Here is a 21,588-nt window from a genome sequence, read left to right as displayed (position 1 = left end):
CTAGGGTCTGGTCAGCTGGGATAACTTACTCACTGGACCTCAGGCAGAGGCTCATTCCCATAACCTGTAAGGCTGCTTCAATCCCTCTCCTCCTAGCACTAGCCAAGGGTTTATTATTGGCTCTTAAGAAAATGTATACTCGGTCCCCTATTTCTATCATTTTTCGACTGTCATTGCAAGGCGGTTCTTCTTGATGTCCAACCTTCCTCTTACTGTAAAACTAAACTCACTTTCTTCGTTCAGATTTGTTACAGGTTGCTTGAATTTAGTAAGAGCTTTGCACCCAAAGAATGCATCTAGGAAAGTCAGGAGTAGAACATGAGGAGTTGATGGTTATGGGTGCTGAGAGAACCAAGCCTGAGGGGAAGGGAAAATAGAAAGACCAGCGACCTTGTCAGCCAACACAGGCATCGGGGACAGAGCCTGCATCCAGGATGTGGGCCCTCAGCCTCGGCACTGTCCTCTGATTTCTTCACTTTCACAGGGAAAAGTGAGGTCTGTAGTGGAAATATGACCTTGTTCCTCCTCTCTAGACTCAGCCAAGTATCAGAAAGGTGAGGCCAGCATGGGCACCAAGTTACAAAATAGATTTCCCAATCTGAAAGCAAAGAGGCCTCATCAAGAAAGAGAAAAGGTTCAGGATAGACACTTTAGAACTGCCCTGTCCAATACAGTAATCATCAGCCACAAGTGGCCATTTAATCTGAAGTAAACTTAAATTAAATTAAAAATTCTATCTCTTAGTCACACTAACCATGCTCTTGTAGCTAATGGCTTCAAGATCAGCTAGCATATCAGATGTGGCCTCTCTCTCTAAGCCAACTCCGCAGGTGAACCCACTGCCCTCCCCTCTACTTGGGACATGACTCCCAGGGGTGTAAATCTCGCTGGCAACTTGGGACAGAAATTCTGGGATGGGCCGGACTCGGCATCAAGGGATTGAGAAAGCCTTCTTGACCAAAAGGGGGAAGAGAGAAATTAGAAAAAATAGTGTCAGTGGCTGAGAGATTTCAAACAGAGTCAAGAGGTTATTCTGGAGGCTATTCCTATGCATTATGTAGATATCCCTTTTTAGTTTATGGTGTATTGGAGTGGCTGGAGGGATGTACCTGAAACTCTTGAGCTGTTTTCCTATAGCTTTGATTCTTGAAGATGATTGTATGAATTTTTACAATGTGACTGTGTGATTGTGAAAATTTTGTGTGTGATGTACCTTTTATCCAGGTTATAGACAGATGAATAAAAAAATATGGATAAAAATAAATAATGGGGGGAACAAAGGGTAAAATAAATTGGGTAGATGGAAATACACTAGTGGTCAATGAGAGGGAGGGGTAAAGAGTATGGTACATGTGAGTTTTTTCTTTTTTCTTTTTATTTCTTTTTCTGGAGTGATGCAGATGTTCTAAAAAATGACGATGGTGATGAATACACAACTATGTGATGATATTGTGAGCCAGTGATTGTGTACCATGTATGGACTGTATGTGTGTGGGAAAAAACATTAAAAAAAGATCAGCTAACATAAATATAGACCATTTTCCTTATATCATAAAAAATTATAGTGTTCAAGGGGTCAGAACAAGATTCGGTAAATACTATGAATGCAATGAATGTGTGTGTATGTTAGTTAATATGCTGTCTGTAAGTGAAATAATAAGCCCTCAATAAATGGTCGCTGCTACCCACTCAATAAATGGTGCATTAGCTGTTTCCACCAACTTGCATATATTTCCGGATCATGTAAAATATATATTTTACACAAATGATAATATCTGCACTGTTCTTGTATTGTTCACTTAACACAAAATTCCACATTAATGCTCTCTTGTACTTAAAATGGATTCATATTTGTTTGTTTATTTACATGCTTCTATGTTTCAAAATCCAAAAGGTATAAAATAACCTACTTTGCAAATCTCCCTCCCAGCCATTCGGAGCCCAGCAATGTTTACTTCGAATCTGCCCATATATACACATGTACCACTAGAGGGCGCTCCAGAGGAAAGTCCCTGCATGACTGCAGCACCGGATTGTAAATAAACGGTAATAATGTAACCTGCCATCTTTCCTGATGTACCTACTTTATACAGCTACCCAGTGTTTTATTATATGAATGCTTTAATTTAAATTGCTTACCAACTTAATATTTAACTAGTTTCCCAGGACATTTAGGTTGTTTCCATTTTTTAAAATACCTGTTTTACAAGGTTGGAATAATGTTCCGTTCATTTAAATTTATAAATGTTTAACAGCAAATGATATGTGTCAAGCTTTATATTAGTCCCCGATCATAAAAGTTTCCACAAGGCGGACACGTTTCTTGCCTTCATGAAAGTTATATTCCACTTATATTTTACCTAAGGGTACAAGTCAGTGAGTACCAGGCCATTATTTTCACTGTTTATTATTGCAGTGAATATTGGTCTACCAAAGTCAGCTATGTAACTTGCTGAGCCCAGGGCAAAATGAAACTAAATAGTCTCATGTTCAAAAGGCAGGAAAAAAAGTCACTTCTGTTCTTCAGTAGCCTCATCTCAGCCTGTCATAGTGCCTTTTACTTACTATTTAATGTCACACTCCTTCTACTGTAAGATAGCTTGGGGGGTGCGCCGGTTTGAATCTGTGATGTACCCCAGAAAAGCCATGTCTTTTAATTCTTATTCAATATATTGCTGGGTGGGAGCTTTTTGATTATCCATGGAGTGTGACCCATCCAATTGTGGGTGGTAACTTTTGATTAGAGGGTTCCATGGGGATGTGTCTCCACCCATTCAAGGTAAGGTTACTTACTGGAGCCCTTTAAGAGGGAACCATTTTGGAAAAAGCTTCAGAGCCATGAGAGCCCATGCAGCCAGAGACCTTTGGAGATGAAAAAGCACAATGCCCCTGGGGGAGCTGCATGAGATAAACCTAGAGAGAAAGCTGGCAGACCTCACCATGTGCCTTCCCAGCTGAGGGAAACCATGAACTTCATCGGCCTTTCTTGAGTGAAGGTAACCTCTTGTTGGTCTTAATTTGGACATTTTCATAGGCTTGCCTTAATTTGGACATTTTCACGGCCTTAGAACTGTAAACTTGCAACTTAATAAATTTCCCTATTTAAACACCGTTCCATTTCTGGTACATCGCAGTCTGGCAGCTTGCAAACTAGAAGAAGGGACAAGTAGAGACCCTCATAAGCGCACAGGTCCTGCCGCCCAACTTGGCATGGGAGGTGCATGTGTGCCCGTCCCCCTTCTCCCCTCCCCTAAGCCCAGACTCCAGCCAGGAGGTGGGGGACACAGAGGGTGGCAATGCCTCTGGGTGGAGGAATAGGCAGCTGAAAACCATTCCTGGGGAGGTTAGGAGGCAGGACGACGTGTGAGCTGAGGCTCCAAGCCCCATTGCGTGCTCTTTCTCATTGGACTTAACTTACAAAACAAATTCAAAGGTAAAATTACTAAGAATTTCAAGACCACAGAGCAATACATCCCAAGTGCAGGACCTCCTCTGAGCATGGGGCCCTCTGCTATGACCTCAATTGCTATACTAGCGGAATTGTTGGTTCACAGAGCTAGTGTACTTGTAATTTTAATAAATATTGACCAATTGCCGGCATCAAGTTGTACCAACACACTACTCCTCAGCTTTCTCCTCTGTAAGTAGGGGAATAATAGCATTTCTTGTCATGAGAATCATATGAATTCATGTAAACTGTGAAGGGCATAAGAAACCACTCAGTGTGTCATTTGTAACACACACACACACACACACATGCACTGATTTTCTTCTGGAATGCTCACATAGTATAAATGTTGAGGAATTTGATACCCTCTTTTCCACCTGGTTGGCACAGTTTTCTGAACATTCGTGAGTTTAAATTGGTCTGGATATTCCACTGAGACCAATAATTGCAAGACAATAAACAAATTCTTATTTATACCCATTTAGCCAGATGCTTCATGGGTCTGCTGGAGAAACAAGAACACTGATCTGAACCAGCCTGATGCAGCTAATCCAGCAAGGGAGAGCTTGCCTATCGTTTGAGTGTATTGTATGTAGGGAAGCCAGGGGCTGTTCTGGTATACTGTTGCATTTATATAAGTAACATGTATAGTGTAAAAAATTAGAAAAAAAAGTGCAGAAAAATATAAGAAAAAGAAAAACCAATGATGCCCAAAGTCTTACATCAACATTTTGTTTTTCATTTGTTTCTTCCCATTTTTATTCTGAAATCCACCAATATTTTCCTTTTTCAAAAATAAAAGCTTCTTATGAGTCAGGTATCAGGCACTGTCCTGGCTTGAAGGGTTTTTCCAGCCGAGAAACCAGAGAAAACACCAGGCACGGACTGAGACACGAACCTTTGTTGCACAGGAATTTACTTACAGGAATGAAAGAAGGCAGTCAATCAGGGAAGCAAGCTGCTCTCACAGCGTCCGTACAGAGCAGGCAGTATGATTGTTCCGCAGTTAGGTGGGAATCAACAGGGCCAGTTACAGGGGCCTGAGACAAAGACAGCAGAAGGGGTCTCGTGAAAAAGATTATGGGTTAACAGTCAACTTGATTCCGGGAAGGGGTAGTAGGGTATAGATTAACATCTTATGCAGAGACCCAGGCCATGTAAGCTGCCGCGTGCTTTAGAGTTTCACAAAGTCTCGGGGAACAGCTGAGCCTTGGGCTCCTACAGGCACTTGGGTTTGCTTTCCCCACTCAGCATGGGAATGGATCTGTGCTGACTTTGACCAAAATGTTATGAGTTCTCTTGTGGAACGCACAGGGTTGCTCCGTAGGTCCTCCTGGAGTAGGCTGGGTACCAGCCCCCTTGGGCAGATTTCACCCTCAGTACAAAAAAGAAACTCCTCTGCATCCGAGGTGGCCAACTGCGGTGGGGACCCGCTCTAGGGGAGCTTGTCTTTCCTGGATTTTAAGTCAACACAACGAGAGTTAAGTTAGATAACTGTGAAGTATTTTTTTTAGCCGTAGCATGCTACAAGAATATAAATTTTCCTTCCCCTTCTTTTTCCCGTTCCTCCTGCCCTCTTTTTTATTTTCCTGGGAGGCTCACCTCGCAGCAGTCGCCGCAGCATCTAGCAAGCGAGGAAGTCCCAGCAGATGCTTCCAGTCGCTCCGCAACCGCTGACGTCCCCGCCCCCCCCCCCCCCCCCCAAAGTGAGCCGCCTGCGCACGGTGCAGTGACGCCTATCCCGGTAACAGGTGAAGCTCTTCTCGCCCTCTCTCCTTAGACCCACTGCCCTTAGCTGTCTGCTTTTTCATCACTGTCCACTTCAAGTCCGTCCAGTTAGGCGGCCGGAGCCCATGATGTCGCGTGCTCCATAGCTCAGGAGACGGGATTGGAGACCCGGTGGCTCAGCTCCTGGTCGCGCCCCCTGGTGTGGCTCTCCTGTCGCTGCGCAATCGCACCGACGCCAGGAAAACGCGGCGGTGACCTTTCTGGAGCTGGGCATCTGTCATCTTGCCCATCATCTTGGAGATGGGCAATTACAGTTTTTTCCCCTAGCAGAGACACCTACATGGTGGGATAATTACATAGTTCCGAATTTCTAGAACTACTTCAGGACTCAGTACCTTCATTCCAAAATATTGAGGACTTGCCATCCCCACACATAGAAGCATGCAAAATTCAGAGGCAAATTCCAGCTCCACCCCTTCCTGCTTGATCGTTGCATACATCAGACTCCAGATCACAGTCCTGTGGGAAGACTTGTGACCTTGGGCAAAAAAAAGCTTAATCTCTAACCTCAGTTTCTTAATCTGTAAAATGGGGATTACATCACCCACTTTATGGGGTTGATGTGAAAACTAAATGAGACAAGGTGCATAAACTGCTTAGGCCTGGGTCTGGCTCTCAAAAGACATTTCCTGCTCCCCCCTCCCCAAAGTAAAAGAAACAAAACAACAATAAAACATAACACCTACGTGCACAGTTTGTGCAGAGAGTGTTAACAACATGAGATGATGACTTTATTTTCCAGCACCTTCCTAGCCACAGAATAGTGAAGGAGACAGTAGAATAAGTTTGTTGGGTGAATGAATGAACACAGTAAAACAAAGTAGAGGTGACTCCCACATTCTCCCCCGATTGGCCCCCCAATGTTGCTAGATGCCCTGTCTCTGTATGGTTCCCTTTCAGGATTTAGGTTTCCCATGCAGGCATCTTGATGCATCCAGACCTTCTAGGTCAATATTTACACATTTAATTGCTCTATATTACACCAATCTGTTAACTCAGAGGTTAGTATTTATTTAGTTTTGAGGAACTTCAGGTGTTTGCCTGCCTGGAGGGAGTAGTTTTGAGGGGTCGGGGAGACTCACGATAAAACAGGTGTTGTTGCTTTTTAGGAACAAAGGGGAGTTATTTGGGGATGGCACCTCTTTTCTTTACCTTTCCCCGTACCCACTTTCACAGTTTCCAAGACCCCACAGGCCCTGAACCAAAACCCCTTCTGCCTCTACCACCTCCCCTCTTGCTTCAGGAAGGGAACAGGTTAGTTTTTCCTACCCATGGCAATCTGTCTGTGTATATTTCTGCTAAGGAATATTGGTGCTTCAGGACCTACAGGATCCCATCCAGGGATCACTCAAGGATCATTCCAATGCCAGATAAGCAAACTGGGACCCAGCTTAAAATGTTTTTTTTTTTTTAATTGCACACAATCAGCTTGAATCAAACTTACTTTTTCTTGTTGAATAGACTTCATGATAGCCATTTTGATTACCTGGATCCAATTGGTCCCCATTTGCCCTTGTTTCTCAGTGGCATTTTGAATGGTTGGTGCTGCCAAATCGTCAGATAAAGGAGGCATAGGTAGTTAAATTTTTATTCCAGAACGATGTTGTTTTTACCCTTTGGTAAAAAGAACTATGTTATTATATTTGTATATTTGACTCTAAAATTTTAAATATATTTTTAAAAACTGTTGCTTCAGTTACTGATTTGCAAAAGTTGAACCAGTTAGTCTGTTAATGCTGCTCCCTTGGAGGAGGAAGTTGCTGTAGGGAGCTGGTAAATTATAAAGGGGATTGGGACCTTAAAATTGGTGAGAGTGCAATTGAATGTGGATATGTGCGTGTTTGGGGTGGGGAGGAGGCAATGTGGGCATGGGGATGTTGGTTTTGTGTTGATTATTGTTATACTTCTGGAATGGTCCTAAGACATTACAGGAATTTCAACTAGCCCAGCACAGCTTTCTATCTAACTGGTTAATCAGGACTACCCACGATTGAATTCAAACCAGGAATTGCTATGTGGCTTAGCAGAAATGGTGGATCTGCTTTTTATTTAATACACTGTTTAATATATTTTCACAATGAGCATATGGCTTTTGCAATAATGATTTACAAAAAAAAGTTACAAAACAAACAACCCTGGAAAAACATTTGCTCCTTAGCTGGGAAAAATACGGTTTCTGAAGGGACTTAAGCTCTTCTTGTAATTAGTGCCATCTAGTGGTAAAACTAAGTTATTACTCTGATGTTGGACAAAGCTAGAGCCGGGAAAACAGAAGACAACAGGGATGTGGCAAAGAAGAGGGCGATGGTGCTTTGTAACTATAGTACTTTGGGATTATATACTATTGCCATTTGCTGCAATTGTACAGTTAAAAATTACTGAAATATTAACCCATCGATTAAATCACCTTGGTGTGGTGTCACATATCAGCATTTGTATGCCAATTAATGGAGGAAATAATAATTTGCGTTCATGTAGCATTTTTACATCTTCAGGACATTTTTCTATGAGTTCATTTTTCCCCTCACAATAATTTCTGAGATGAGCCGTTCAAAGAGAGTTTTCACTTTTTTTTTGGCATGGGCAGACACCAGGAATAGAACCCATGTCTCCAGCACAGCAGGCGAGAATTCTGCCACTGAGCCACCATCGCACCTCCATCTCTTCCTCTTTAGCTCTCTCTCTTTTTTTTTTTTTAACAGATTTTACAGATGATGAAATTGAGGTCAGCAAGGGCATGACCGGCTAAAGGCCAACCAGATGATGATTGTCAGGGCAAGACCTAGAAGCCTGGACTCCAGGTCCCCAGACTGGCATTCCTTTCCTGGTATTTCTGCTGCAGTTGAGGGCAGAAATATGCATCCTTGATTTTATATTCAGATGCTTTATTAGGAACCAGGACCTGTTTTCTCTGCCATTTCAGCAGCTTTTTGCCTTCTACACCTTTTTATTCTCTGCCCCAACCTGAACTCTCTGTTCGAAGAGGTGATTTTTAGCAAGGAAGCTAAATTTACATATAATTCATTTCCTTTTTTCTTATTAACCTAATCTATTTTAAATTGTGATTTGTCTTTTAGTCAGCACCATGTTTATATGTACGTAAACAATCCTACTGTAAAGTAAGGAAACTTGATATTCTAATTAGCGCCCACAAAAAACATATGCATCTGTTCTGATTTTGAAATAAAAATGACAGAGCATGGATTTATTTTGCTATCTTCACAGATTCCAGTTTAAAATCACTACTACAGATTATAGGGTCTATGAAGGCCCACACTATATCTAGCCCATTTGTGTGATCCCAGAGTGCCAGGCATTGTGACTTATTTTACAAATATTTACAGAAAAAATGGGAAAAAAAGAAAAACAACACAGCTAGTCAAGTTCATGTGTCTGCAACCCTTTTAATGCCAGTTATGGAAGATCATATCAGCAAATTTTTTTTTTATGATTCCCTTGATAACCAGATCAATACATAGATAGGATAAACATTCTGAATCATTTCTTTCTTCTCTCTGAGCAGACATCTTGGTGATATGGCTCTCCCTTCCAGGTAAGAGTCCCCTTTTGCCTGCAGTTTGGTAATATCTATTAAAATTACAAGTTAATATACTAACTACCCACTGCTTCTCCTAAGTGACAGTTCTACAGGTCAGTTCCTGCAATTGGGGAAGATGTACAAAGCTATTCAATATGGCATCATTTATAATTTCAGAAGATGACAAACATCTTTGGGTCCATCAAAAAGAGGCTGATTAAATTTGGGGACCTTCATACAATGAAATACTATTTAGCTGTAATAAAGCAAGAGGTATTTCTTTCTTTCTTTTTTTTTTTTTTTAGCTTTTAAAAAGGGGAATTTAATAAGTTGCTAGTTTACAGTTCTAAGGCCGAGAAAATCCAATTAAAACAAGTCTATAGAAATGTCCAATCAAAGGCATCCAGGGAAAGATAACCTTGGTTCAAGAAGGTCGATGAAGTTCAGGGTTTCTGTCTCAAGTGAGAAGGCACATGGCGAAAATAGTCATGGATTCTCTCGGCTGTAAGGGCACATGGTGAACACAGCGTCATCTGCTAGCTTTCTCTCCAGTTCCCCAGGAGGCATTTTCATTCATCTCCAAAACTCGCTGGCTGGTGGATTCTCTGCTTATTGATACTGTGGCATTCTCTGCTCTCTCTGAATCTCTCTCAAATTCTCCAAAATATTTCCTCTTTTGGATTCCAGTAAGCTAATCAAGACCCACCCAAATGGATGGAGACCCATCTCCACCTAATCCAGTTTAACAACCACTCTTGATTGAGTCACAGCTCCAGGGAGATGATCTAATTACAGATTCAAAACAGTACTGAATTGGGATTAGAAGAAACGGCTGCCTTTACAAAATGGGATTGGGATTATAACATGGCTTTTCTAGGGTACATATATCCTTTCAAACCAGCACACATGGGTAAAAAATAGTCTTAAAATATTTGAGAGACATAGAAAAGACTTGAATCAACAGAAATGTTTATCTTATTTTGGATAGTAAGATAAAAAACTATAACTATATCTGATATGCCATTAATCTATAAATAATTTTAATTCCAATGAAAATAACATTACATTGGTATGCCAAACTCTACCAGCTCAAATGCCTGGAAACTTTTGAAAAAGGTTGGGGAAAGGAGAATATCTATCTTTACCGGATGTTTAAAGTATATATTTAAACTATGGCGATCAAAAAAATTTTTTGAACAGTGGAACAGAATAGAATCTATAGCCTCAAACATATTTGACAATTGAGTATGAGACATGTCAGATCAATGGTAGTGGAACAATTAGCAAACAATTTGAAAAGGTAAGATAGGTCCCCTATCTCATTCCTTACATCAAAATAATTCTAAATGGGTTAACTATTTAACATCTAGCATGAAACCATTATTTTCCTAATTGGAATAAAGATGTTTCTGAATACTTACTATGTGCCACCTGATTACATTCTAAACACTTTTCAAGGTTTTTCAGTTACCTGAACTGACTGTTTTCTCATTGGTCTTATTGGTAATTTGGTCGCATAATTATTTTTTAAGTACTACATGGCATATAATTATATGTACAATATATCATAAGGTCAAAAGAAATATGAAAAATTGGGAGAATATGTGCAATATGTATCTTAGTCAAAGGGCTAATTTCCTTAATATGAAAAGAGCTCTCAAAAGTCAAGAGAAAAAAATGGACAACCCAATAAACAACGCACATTGACACAGTTCACAGGCACTAAAAATATTTTGTGGTCAAAAATATAAACAAAAAAAGATTCTCAGTGTTTCTTAAGTAAACAAATGTTGATCACAACAGGTTGATACCATATTTCACCTAACAGGATGGCATAAAATAAAATTTAACAGTACTCAGCGTTGACAAGGATGAGGGAACGCATACATATATTGATGGGAGTAGAAACTGATTAAATGTTTTTGATAGGCTGTTTAGCAAACAACTAATAAAAATTTACATACCTTCCGACACAATAAATTAAATCACCTTCTAAAATGTGTTATGCGAGTATATATATACAGATATGGTCATAGAAATATGCATATGCATATATCCATGTAGATATACATAGACAGGTGTTCATTTTGCTGGAGTAGGAATGACATATCAGTAGAAGAGAACAAATGCCTTATAACAGTTAAGAAACTGACCATCGTTGTAGGTAGGGGATACACTCAGGATCCAGGAAGATTCAAGTCCATCTGCAATTTACCAGCAGTGTCACATTGGGCAATTTTCCTCTTTTTGTTCCTTAATTCCCCATCTTGGTTCAAGAAGGCTGATGAAGTTCAGGGTTTCTCTCTCAAGTGAGAAGGCACGTGGTGAACACAGTCAGGGCTTCTCTCTCGGCTGGAAGGGCACATGGCGAATACGGCGTCGTCTGCTAGCTTTGTCTCCTGGCTTCCGAGAGGTATTTCTTTATATACTGATATGGAACACTTTCCTAAGTTATAGTCCACTACCATTTATGTCAGAAAGGAGAAAATTCCCATAAACTATCTCTGGAAGTCTACATAAGAGAAGCTCAGTCCTGAGGCCCTACATCGGAGGCCTTGCTATAACACTTCCTTATTCATTGTGAGGTGTCTGAGCTGAGACTTGGCCAAGGGGTCTCAGACCAATTAAGGGAGCTAACTATTTGTGAGAGGCTTTTGTGGGCTAGTACTTTCATACATGTTATTATCCCAATTAATCCCTGCAACAACGCAAGGAAGGATATATTATTATCCCCATTTTATGATGGATGAAAGGGAGGCACAGAGAGGCTAGCAATTATTTGTGGAGTCTTTAATGAGAAGATGGATCTTGGAGTGGTTTATGGGATACTCCTGACCAATTTAGGACTAGGTGCAGAAAAAGGCTGTGGTCGCCTGCAGGCCTCTGTGAGGGAAAAGGAGGCAGAATCTCTTGATTTGCTGCTTCTGACATCCTGGAAAACTTTCCTAATGGGGGCTGGTGGAGAATGGTGAGAAAGTTTTCGTTCTAGGGTGGGAGACTGGAAAGATTCTATGTTTTTAAATACAAAACAAGCAAACAAAAATAATAACAAAAAAGACTCTATGTTTCTCTTTCTAAATAAACGGAAAACATTCCATGAATGCCTCCTACATTTGCAATGCTGTATGCAAAATTTTCTTGGTCTCCTGTCTCTTTAAAGCCTGAATCACCTTTCTCCCTTAAAATGAAATGGCAAGTTCTAATATTTTGTCAGCGTTTTGGGTTTATAGATCACTTTATCTTATTTGAGACTCATAGATATTTAGTGAAACCAATGCTCAGGTATTAAATTTTATTTTCCATTTTATAGATGAAGAATTAAGGATCAGAGGTTGAAGTGCTTGTTAGTAATGGGTACTGCTTTCTAGGATGTTGTGGAACCACATTTGATTGTATATATATTAGCTTTAAATCCTGTTTTTCAGTTATGTTTCACTGCTTCTCTTCATCCAGAGTTCCTTTTACAATGCCTATAAAGCTAGCTCATGATTGAATAAAGTAGAGATGGCAAAACCCTATTTCTCAAGTTTTTCCTTCTCTCTCTCCATTCCCAGAAGAGAAACATAGCCTTCAACTCTCTCTTTGCTCTTCTCCAACAAAAATACATGTAGAAAAGACTATTTATAAACAGGTAGACTACAGGTGTACCTCGTAATATTAAATAAAAATGTGTTTGTAAACTGTGTTTTTATAAATTCAATAATCCATAATTCATTAGAAAAGGCATTGACCTGTAAATCCTTTTGAAATAAAACGATTCTATTTTAATATATATTTGTTAGGCTCACAGAAAGAAAGCTATATCCCCTCCCCCAACAGACAATAAACAAACCAATTTCCTTAAAAGAAATTCCAACTTTTTTATTCTCGAAGGTTGACATAATGCCAAGACATACATTGGAGGTTGTATGACCCCTCATCCCCAGAGCAGAAACTTACTCATGAGTTAGAGAATCAAGAAGAATTGTTATAGGAGCCCAGACCATTCTATCTGTGCCCCATTTTGATTCATTTCTTCCTCCTGCCTAATTCATCCTACTCATCCCATGCTAATTGCCACCTAACTTCATACTCTTCAGTCATAGGCCCCTAGAGTTAGATGCCACATTACCTATGATCCTCTTAGTAAAATGCTGGTAAGAGGCCAACACGTTCAGGGATATTGGCTTGACAGGTACCTTCCTGCTATTTTATGTTTTCCCCATTTTTTGTTGGCTTATTGGAGAGAGTAGGGAGAGAGTTGTCAAACAGAGCATCAGTCCTAGGATTTAGGACACAGAGCAGGGAAGACGATGGGAGAAGACAGTCCATCTAGACTGCTGTCTGCCTGGCAGCAACCAGAGACAACAGGGTAACCAGTTCTCTTCTTAAGGTCATTGGTTCTTGCTTGCTGTCTTCCTTTTCCTGCCCCTTCCTACCTCCTACTAGCTGCAGTTATTCAGGCAGCACGGTTTCCTCCAGACCTAGGCGGAATTTTTCTCCCTTTGCCTCTATTTCTGAGTAGGATCTGTGGATAAGACTAGGCAGGCTGATCCTTGGAAGGGTGCTTCCTGGAAGGCATTAAGGACTGTTGGGCAGGCTATCTTCCTGGTGACATCTTGCTGTGCTAGTGGTCCGGCGTGGGCCATCTTTAGCTCTGTGTTGGAGGTTAACTTGTGGATAGTGGGTTGAGTATGTGTGCCAGGAAAAAAACATGTTTTTAATCTTAATCCTTTTACTGTGGGTGTGAAGCCACTATAAATAGAATCTATTGAAGACGTCCTTTTTAGTTAAGGTGTGGCCAACTGAATCAGGGTGGGTCTAATCCTATTCCTGGAGAGTTTATAGATAGAAAGAGCCAGAGCCCTGGAAGAAGCTAGATGGAACTCAGTAGAGAAATGAGAGGACATCAATATGTAACGGGAAAGCGAAGGAATTGAAGGATTGCTGGCCAACCAGAAGATATGACCCCAAGAGGAAACAAGCTTTCTAGCCTCTCAAACTGTGAGCCAGTAAATTCCTGTTAAGTCAACCCATTGTATGGTATTTGTCTTAGCAGTCTGAGAAGCAAAGACAGTGTGCTTGCACCAGAGCTTGTGACTCCAATGTCATTAGAAGACTCAGGAGTAGTAGGGGATGGAGAAAGATCCTGCCAGGCCTAATGCTGCTGTTGACGCGGCTTCTGTTTTCTAATGATGAGGGAAAGATTATACTGGGCATACCGGCATCATGGACAGATGACAGCACCTGCGGACGAGGCAATTAGAGTAAAGACTTCGTTACAAGGGACCAGCTAGACAACCCCCAGAGAAGTGTACCTGGAGAGGATCTCTGCGTGTGCCTCAGCCAAGGTCCCCTGCTCTATGGCAGGATAAATCTATTCCTAGCAGAACCCTAACCATGCAAGTGTCTCCCCAGTGGTGTTGTCTGTGACAGCATTGCTGATATGCAGAGGGCTCCCAAGGAGACAGGTCCTATAAGTTTGGGGATGTTTCCCACAGCTGACTATCAGGCTGAGCAGGATATATATATTTTTTTATTTAAAAATTTTTTTTAAAATACCAAAAAAAAACACCAAACAAATGCAAACATTCTTAACTTTTGATCATTCCGTTCTACACGTATAATCAGTAATTCACAATATCATCACATAGTTGCATATTGATCATCATGATCATTTCTTGGAACATTCGCATCTATTCAGAAAAAGAAATAAAAAGAAAACAGAAAAAATTCATACATACCATACCCCCCACCCCTTCCTCTCACTGATCACCAAAATTTCACTCTAAATTTATATTAACAATTGTTCCCCCTATTATTCATCTTTATGCCATATGTTTTACTCATCTGTTGACAAGGTAGATAAAAGGAGCATCAGACACAAGGTTTTCACAATCACATAGTCACATTGTAAAGGCTATATCATTATACAATCATCTTCAAGAAACATGGCTACTGGAACATAGCTCCACATTTTCAGGCAGTTCCCTCCAGCCTCTCCACTACATCTTGACTAACAAGGTGATATCTATTTAATGTGTGGGAATAACCTCCAAGATAACCTCTAGACTCTGTTTGGAATCTCTCAGCCATTGACACTTTGTCTCATTTCACTCCTCCCCCTTTTGGTCAAGATTTTCTCAATCCCTTGATGCTGAGTCTCAGCTCATTCCAGGATTTCTGTCCCACATTGCCAGGAAGGTCCACACTCCTGGGAGTCATGTCCCACATAGACAGGGGGAGGGCGGTGAGTTTGCTTGTTGTGTTGGCTAGAGAGAGAGGCCACATCTGAGCAACAAAAGAGGTTCCATTGGGGGTGACTCTTAGGCCTAATTTTAAGTAGGCTTGACCTATCCTTTGTGGGGTTAAGTTTCATATGAACAAACCCCAAGACTGGGGGCTCAGCCTATAGCTTTGGTTGTCCATACTACTTGTGAGAATATCAAGAATTCAACTTGGAGAAGTTGAATATTCCCCTATTCTCACCATTCCCCAAAGGGGACTTTGCAAATACTTTTTTATTCACTGTTCAAATCACTCTGGGATTTATTGGGGCATCACTCTGGACAAACCAACAAAATCTCATGTCCTACTCAAGGTTCCATGTGCTTATGGTGTTCAATTAAGCTGTCTGCATAAGTTATATTAGGAAATTCTTAGGCCTAATTTTAAGTAGGCTTAGCCTATCCTTTGAGGGGTTTTCTTACAAAAAAATTCCAAGATTTGGGGCTCAGCCTATTGCTTTGACTGTCCCTATTGCTTGTGAAAATATCAAGAATTCTCCACTTGGGGAAGGTGAATTTTCCCCCTTTTTCACTATTCCCCCAAGGGGATTTTTCTGCTGTTTTCCTACATGCGTTCTGTGACTAAGCATTTCATCAATCTGCACATGCTCAATAATCAGATCACCTCTAATTACATCATCTGGGGCTACTCTGCTCATTATCCTAAACCTGTCCATCTTAAATAAAACTATCAGAATTATTGTAGTTCAGGGAGATAGAACTTGGGCCGCTAGGCCATCTGCTCTCCTACTACGTGCCTAGTAATAAACTCTTTCTCTCTTCGAAACCCCAGTGTCTCAGAAATTGGCTATTGAGCACATCAGGCAAAATAATCCATGGCTTTTGTCCCGTTACCAGAATATATCACTATTATGGCCCATGGAACATTATTTCAGTAATGCCTTGAAGGTCTTAAACAACGGAGACCACCAAGAGGTCAATAGGCTTGGAGAGTGTAGTGATGCTGTGATCATGCTGTTCAATGAAGTGAATACTGATTTTTTTTTTGTATGCTATATAGCAGCGTCACATTTCATTCTTTTTCCATTTGAGTATCCTGTTATTGCAGCACCATTGTTGAATTTTTGTTGTCTGTTGGCTTTCTTTGTTTGATTGCTTGTTTTTCTTGGTTTTTTTTTTTGAAGCGGGGGGTGGGGGGGGTGGGGGGTGGGGAATGAATGAGCCTGGAATCGAACCCATGTCTTCTGCATGGCAGGTGAAAATTCTAGCACTGAACTACTCTTGCACCCCCAAGGCTGATTTTTTTTCCTTTTTTAAAAATTTTTATTAATAAAACCAATCAACATACAATATGAACATTCTTTTTATTTTCATCACATAGTTGTACATTCATCATCATGATCATTTCTTAGAATGTTTGCATCAATTCAGAACAAGAAATAAAAAGAAAACAGAAAAAAATTTCATACGTACCATACCCCTTACCCCTCCCTTTCATTGATCACCAGCATTTCAATCTACTAAATTTATTTTAACATTTATTCCCCCTATTATTTATTTTTTTATTGTATGTTTTACTCATCTGTTGATAAGGTAGATAAAAGAAGCATCAGACACAAGGATTTCACAATCACACAGTTACATTGCGAAAGCTCTATCATTATACAGTCATCTTCAAGAAACACGGCTACTGGAACACAGCTGTACATTTTCAGGCAGTTCCCTCCAGCCTCTCTGTTATGCCTTAACTAAACAGGTGATATCTATTTAATGCATAAGCATAACCTCAGGATAACCTCTCGACTCTGTTTGGAATCTCTCAATGATTGACACTTTACTTTGCCAAGACTGATTTTTGAGTCAAGATTTTTTATTGATTGATCTTCTTAAAGCCTCTAACCTGGTAGCAGGTACTTGGCAGCAGGCTCTCATAGTGAGAGTAAAATAAAGGACATTCTCTGGGTGTCTGGCCTCAGGGAGTGTGGTGGCTTGGAGTGGTGTACTCCAGAATTAACATGTTATTAATCTTAATCCATTCCTGTGGGTGTGACCATATCATAAATAGGATCTTTTTTAAGAAAATATTTTTACTGATAAATCTTACACAAACATTCTATACATGGTTTCCAATCAATGGCTCACAATATCATCACATAGTTGTGTATTCATCATCATGATCATTTTTTAAAACATTTGCATCACTCCAGAAAAAGAAATGAAAAGAGCTGACTTCCGGAGAAGATGGCGGCTTAGTAAGATGCATGGGTCTTAGTTCCTCCTCCAGAAAAGCAACTAAAGAAACAGAAACAATACGAAACAGCTCCCGGAGTCACGACAGAGACCAAAAAAGACAGCGTACCCCATTCTGGAACAGCTGAACGGGCAGGGAGAATCTGCTGCGGTGAGATACACCAGGGGCGCGCGTTTTCCCGGCCGGGGTGGCTGGCGACTGGGGTCCCCTCCACGCACGTGGCTCCTGGGTCTGACTGGGAACGTTGGATAGCGGGGCCCTCCCGTCACGCTTGGCGTTTAGGGCCAGCTGGGCAATTAGGACCGGCACTCTCCCAAGCCGCAGCGGCCAGCGACTCCCGCCTCCACGCGTGGTTTCCCGGGCTGACTGCCGTGCAGACAGACGAGCGCCACGAGCGCCACCTACTGGGCAGGAAAAGAAAAACAGAGCCCAGAGATTTCACAGAAAAAGCTTTCAACCAGCTGGGTCCCACACCCAGGGAAATCTGATCAAATGCCCAGACACCAGCAGAAAATAATGGATGACGCTCGGAAAATTGAAGATATGGCCCAGTCAAAGGAACAAACCAATAGTTCAAATGAGATACAGGAGCTGAGACAACTAATGCTGAATATACGAACAGAAATGGAAAAACTCTTCAAAAACCAAATCAATAAATTGAGGGAGGACATGAAGAAGACATGGGCTGAACAAAAAGAAGAAATAGAAAATCTGAAAAAACAAATCACAGAACTTATGGGAGTGAAGGACAAAGAAGAAAAAATGGAAAAAACAATGGATACCTACAATGGTAGATCTAAAGAGACAGAAGCTACAATTAGTGAACTGGAGGATGGAACATCTGAATTCCAAAAAGAAACAGAAACTATAGGGAAAAGAATGGAAAAACTTGAGCAGGGGATCAGGGAACTGAATGACAATATGAAGCGCACAAATATACGTGTTGTGGGTGTCCCAGAAGGAGAAGAGAAGGGAAAAGGAGGAGAAAAACTAATGGAAGAAATTATCACTGAAAATTTCCCAACTCTTATGAAAGACCTAAATTTGCAGATCCAAGAAGTGCAGCGCACCCCAAAGAGAATAGACCCAAATAGGTGTTCTCCAAGACACTTACTAGTTAGAATGTCAGAGGTCAAAGAGAAAGAGAGGATCTTGAAAGCAGCAAGAGAAAAACAATCTGTCACATACAAGGGAAACCCAATAAGACTATGTGTAGATTTCTCAGCAGAAACCATGGAAGCTAGAAGACAGTGGGATGATATATTTAAATTACTAAAAGAGAAAAACTGCCAACCAAGACTCCTATATCCAGCAAAATTGTCCTTCAAAAATGAAGGAGAAATTAAAACATTTATAGACAAAAAGTCACTGAGAGAATTTGTGACCAAGAGACCAGCTCTGCAAGAAATACTAAAGGGAGCACTAGAGTCAGATACGAAAAGACAGAAGAGAGAGGTATGGAGTAAAGTGTAGAAAGAAGGAAAATCAGATATGATATATATAATACAAAAGCCAAAATGGTAGAGGAAAATATTATCCAAACAGTAATAATACTAAAAGTTAATGGACTGAATTTCCCAATCAAAAGACATAGAATGGCAGAATGGATTACGACCCAGCAATACCACTGCTAGGTATCTACTCAAGGGACTTAAGGGCAGAGACACAGACGGACATTTGCACACCAGTGTTTATAGCAGCATTATCTACAATTGCAGAGAGATGGAAACAGCCAAAATGTTCATCAACAGATGAGTGGCTAAACAAACTGTGGCGTATACCTACGATGGAATATTATGCAGCTTTAAGACAGACTAAACTTATGAAGCATGTAATAACATGGATGGACCTAGAGAGCATTGTGCTGAGTGAGTCTAGCCCAAAACTAAGGGACAAATACTGTAAGGTCCCACTGATGTGAACCGACATTCGAGAATCAGCTTGGAATATATCATTGGTAACAGAGATCAGCAGGGGTTAGAAACAGGGTAAGATAATGGGTAATTGGAGCTGAAGGGATACAGACTGTGCAATAGGACTAGATACAAAAACTCAAAGATGGACAGCACAATAATACCTAAGTGTAATGTAACTAGGTTGGAACACTGAATGAAGCTGCACCTGAAATATGGTTTTTTGTTTGTTTGTTTGTGTGTTTGTATCTTTTGTTTTTGTTTTTTTTCTTTTTCCTTTTTATATATATATATTATTAGTATTATTATTTTAATTCTCTTCTCTATATTAGCATTCTGTATCTTTTTCTGCTGTTTTGCTGGTTCTTTTCCTAAGTCGATGCAGATGTGCTGGGAAGTGATGATCATGCATCTATGTGATGATACTAAGAATTACTGAGTGCATTTGTAGAATGGAATGATTTCTAAATGTTGTGTTAATTTCTTTTCTTTTTTTTGATTAATAAAAAAATTAAAAAAAAAAGAAATGAAAAGATAAAAGAAAAAAACTCATACACCCCATACTCCTTATTCCTCCCTCTCATTGACCACTAGTATTTCCATCTACCTTTATTTTTTTTAAGTTTATTTTAACCATTGTCCCCCTATTATTTGTTTATTTTCATCTATGTTTTTACTCATCTTTGTGAATAGGACCTTTTGATGAGGTTGTTTCAGTTAAGGTTTGACCCAACTGAATCAAGATGGGTCTTAATCCTATCACTGGAGTCCTTTCTAAGCAGAATGAAATTCAGAGAGAAAGCCATGGCAAGAATATGGAAGGCAGTGGAACTCAGAGAAGCCAGGAAAGACCAACATATCCACTGTCACATAACAGGATACCCTAGGACCATGGATCACCAGCAGCCAGTGCCAGAATACCACAGTCTTATGGGAAAAAGCATCACCCAGCTTTTGGACTTTTCCCAGCCTTAAAATCATGAGCCAAATATATTCCCATTGTTTTTGTTAATCCATCGCATGGAATCTGTTTTAGCAGCCAAGAAATGAAAATGTGGAGCTTACAGTCTGGTCAGGGAGGTGGACATTAATAAAGTGATTACATAAATATGTTAATTACTACTAAGGTATGCTTTGAATATGTCTCAGTTTTCTTAGGCTGCCATAACAAAGTACCACAAACTAAATGGCTTAAAAACACAGAAATTTATTGTCTCACAATTCTGGAGTCTAGTGTGGAGGGCCAGGAGCAATCAATCAGGCCCAAGCAGGAGCATTAATCAGGCCCAAGCAGGGAAAGTCCCCACAACATTGGGGCGGAATGTCCCCAAGAGTTAAACAATAACCACTGTTAGGAAACTGAGAGAATGGGATGTGTTTTGGCAACAGCTAACGGCATTTTTCTGTTTCTGTGATTATGCTTGCTTGCTAGCAACTGCAAAACCACAACATGATTTTAGCCTTTATAAGCACACCTTGAAAACCTCTAGGGGCTGCTCTCTCAATCTTCCTTCTTGGAAGTTTCTGAGGCAGTTGCCGGCCAGCTAATAAAGACTCCAAATTGGCTTGCAGTTTTGAATTATGTGGTCTTTCTTTCGGTGAGCCCCACAACATCTAGAAGGCTAAAATCAGTATATCCCCAGGGCCATGCTCCCTCAGAAACCTGTACAGGAGAATGCTGCTTTACCTCTTTTTAGCCTCTGGACGTTTGAGGGAAATCCTTGCATTCCTTGGCTTGCAGCAGCAGCACTTCAATCTCTGCCTCAGTTTTCACGGTCTCTTCTTCTCTTCCTATAGGAAATGCCAGTCATATTGGATGAGGGCTCACCTTAACCCAGTATGGCTGCATTTTAATTAATCTAAATGAAACACCTATTTTCATGTGACCAGAGAGTTAGGACTTGACGATATCTTTTTGGGTATCAGATCCCCCCATAATAAATGATAAATGGTATAGGAGCCCCTAGTCGGGGGCCTAAGGTAGCCTGGGGGAATTCTGGGAATGCTTCCTGGAGGAGGTGGCATTTAAACTGTTAGCAAGGGGATGAAGGTGTGGGGTGGGATGCTGAGGAAGGCACATCCAGGCAGAGGAAGTTCAGTGTGCTTGGCCCAAATTGAAAGTAAATGAGCAAGTTTAAAGAGCTGCAAACAGGATCCAGCTGGAGCATTGTGAACGAGGAGGAAGAGGAGGCTGTGAGACCTGGGTTTGAAACCCAGCTCTGCTATTTATTGTTTGCACAAACATGGGTGGGTTGTTTAAACTTTCTGAGTCTCAGTTTTCCCATCTGTCAAATGGAAATATTAACACAAAGAAAGGCGTGAAAATTATTAAGAGAGATGATGTGGGAGATTTTTGTAAATTGTATTAGTCAGGGTTCTCTAGAGGAACAGAACCAACAGGAGAGATCTATAAGTGTGAGATT

The sequence above is a fragment of the Tamandua tetradactyla genome, chromosome 5 (assembly GCF_023851605.1).
Source record: "Tamandua tetradactyla isolate mTamTet1 chromosome 5, mTamTet1.pri, whole genome shotgun sequence".
Classification (NCBI taxonomy): Eukaryota; Metazoa; Chordata; class Mammalia; order Pilosa; family Myrmecophagidae; genus Tamandua; species Tamandua tetradactyla.
The sequence above is the reverse complement of the archived record's forward strand: the minus strand, read 5'-3'. Positions refer to the sequence as shown.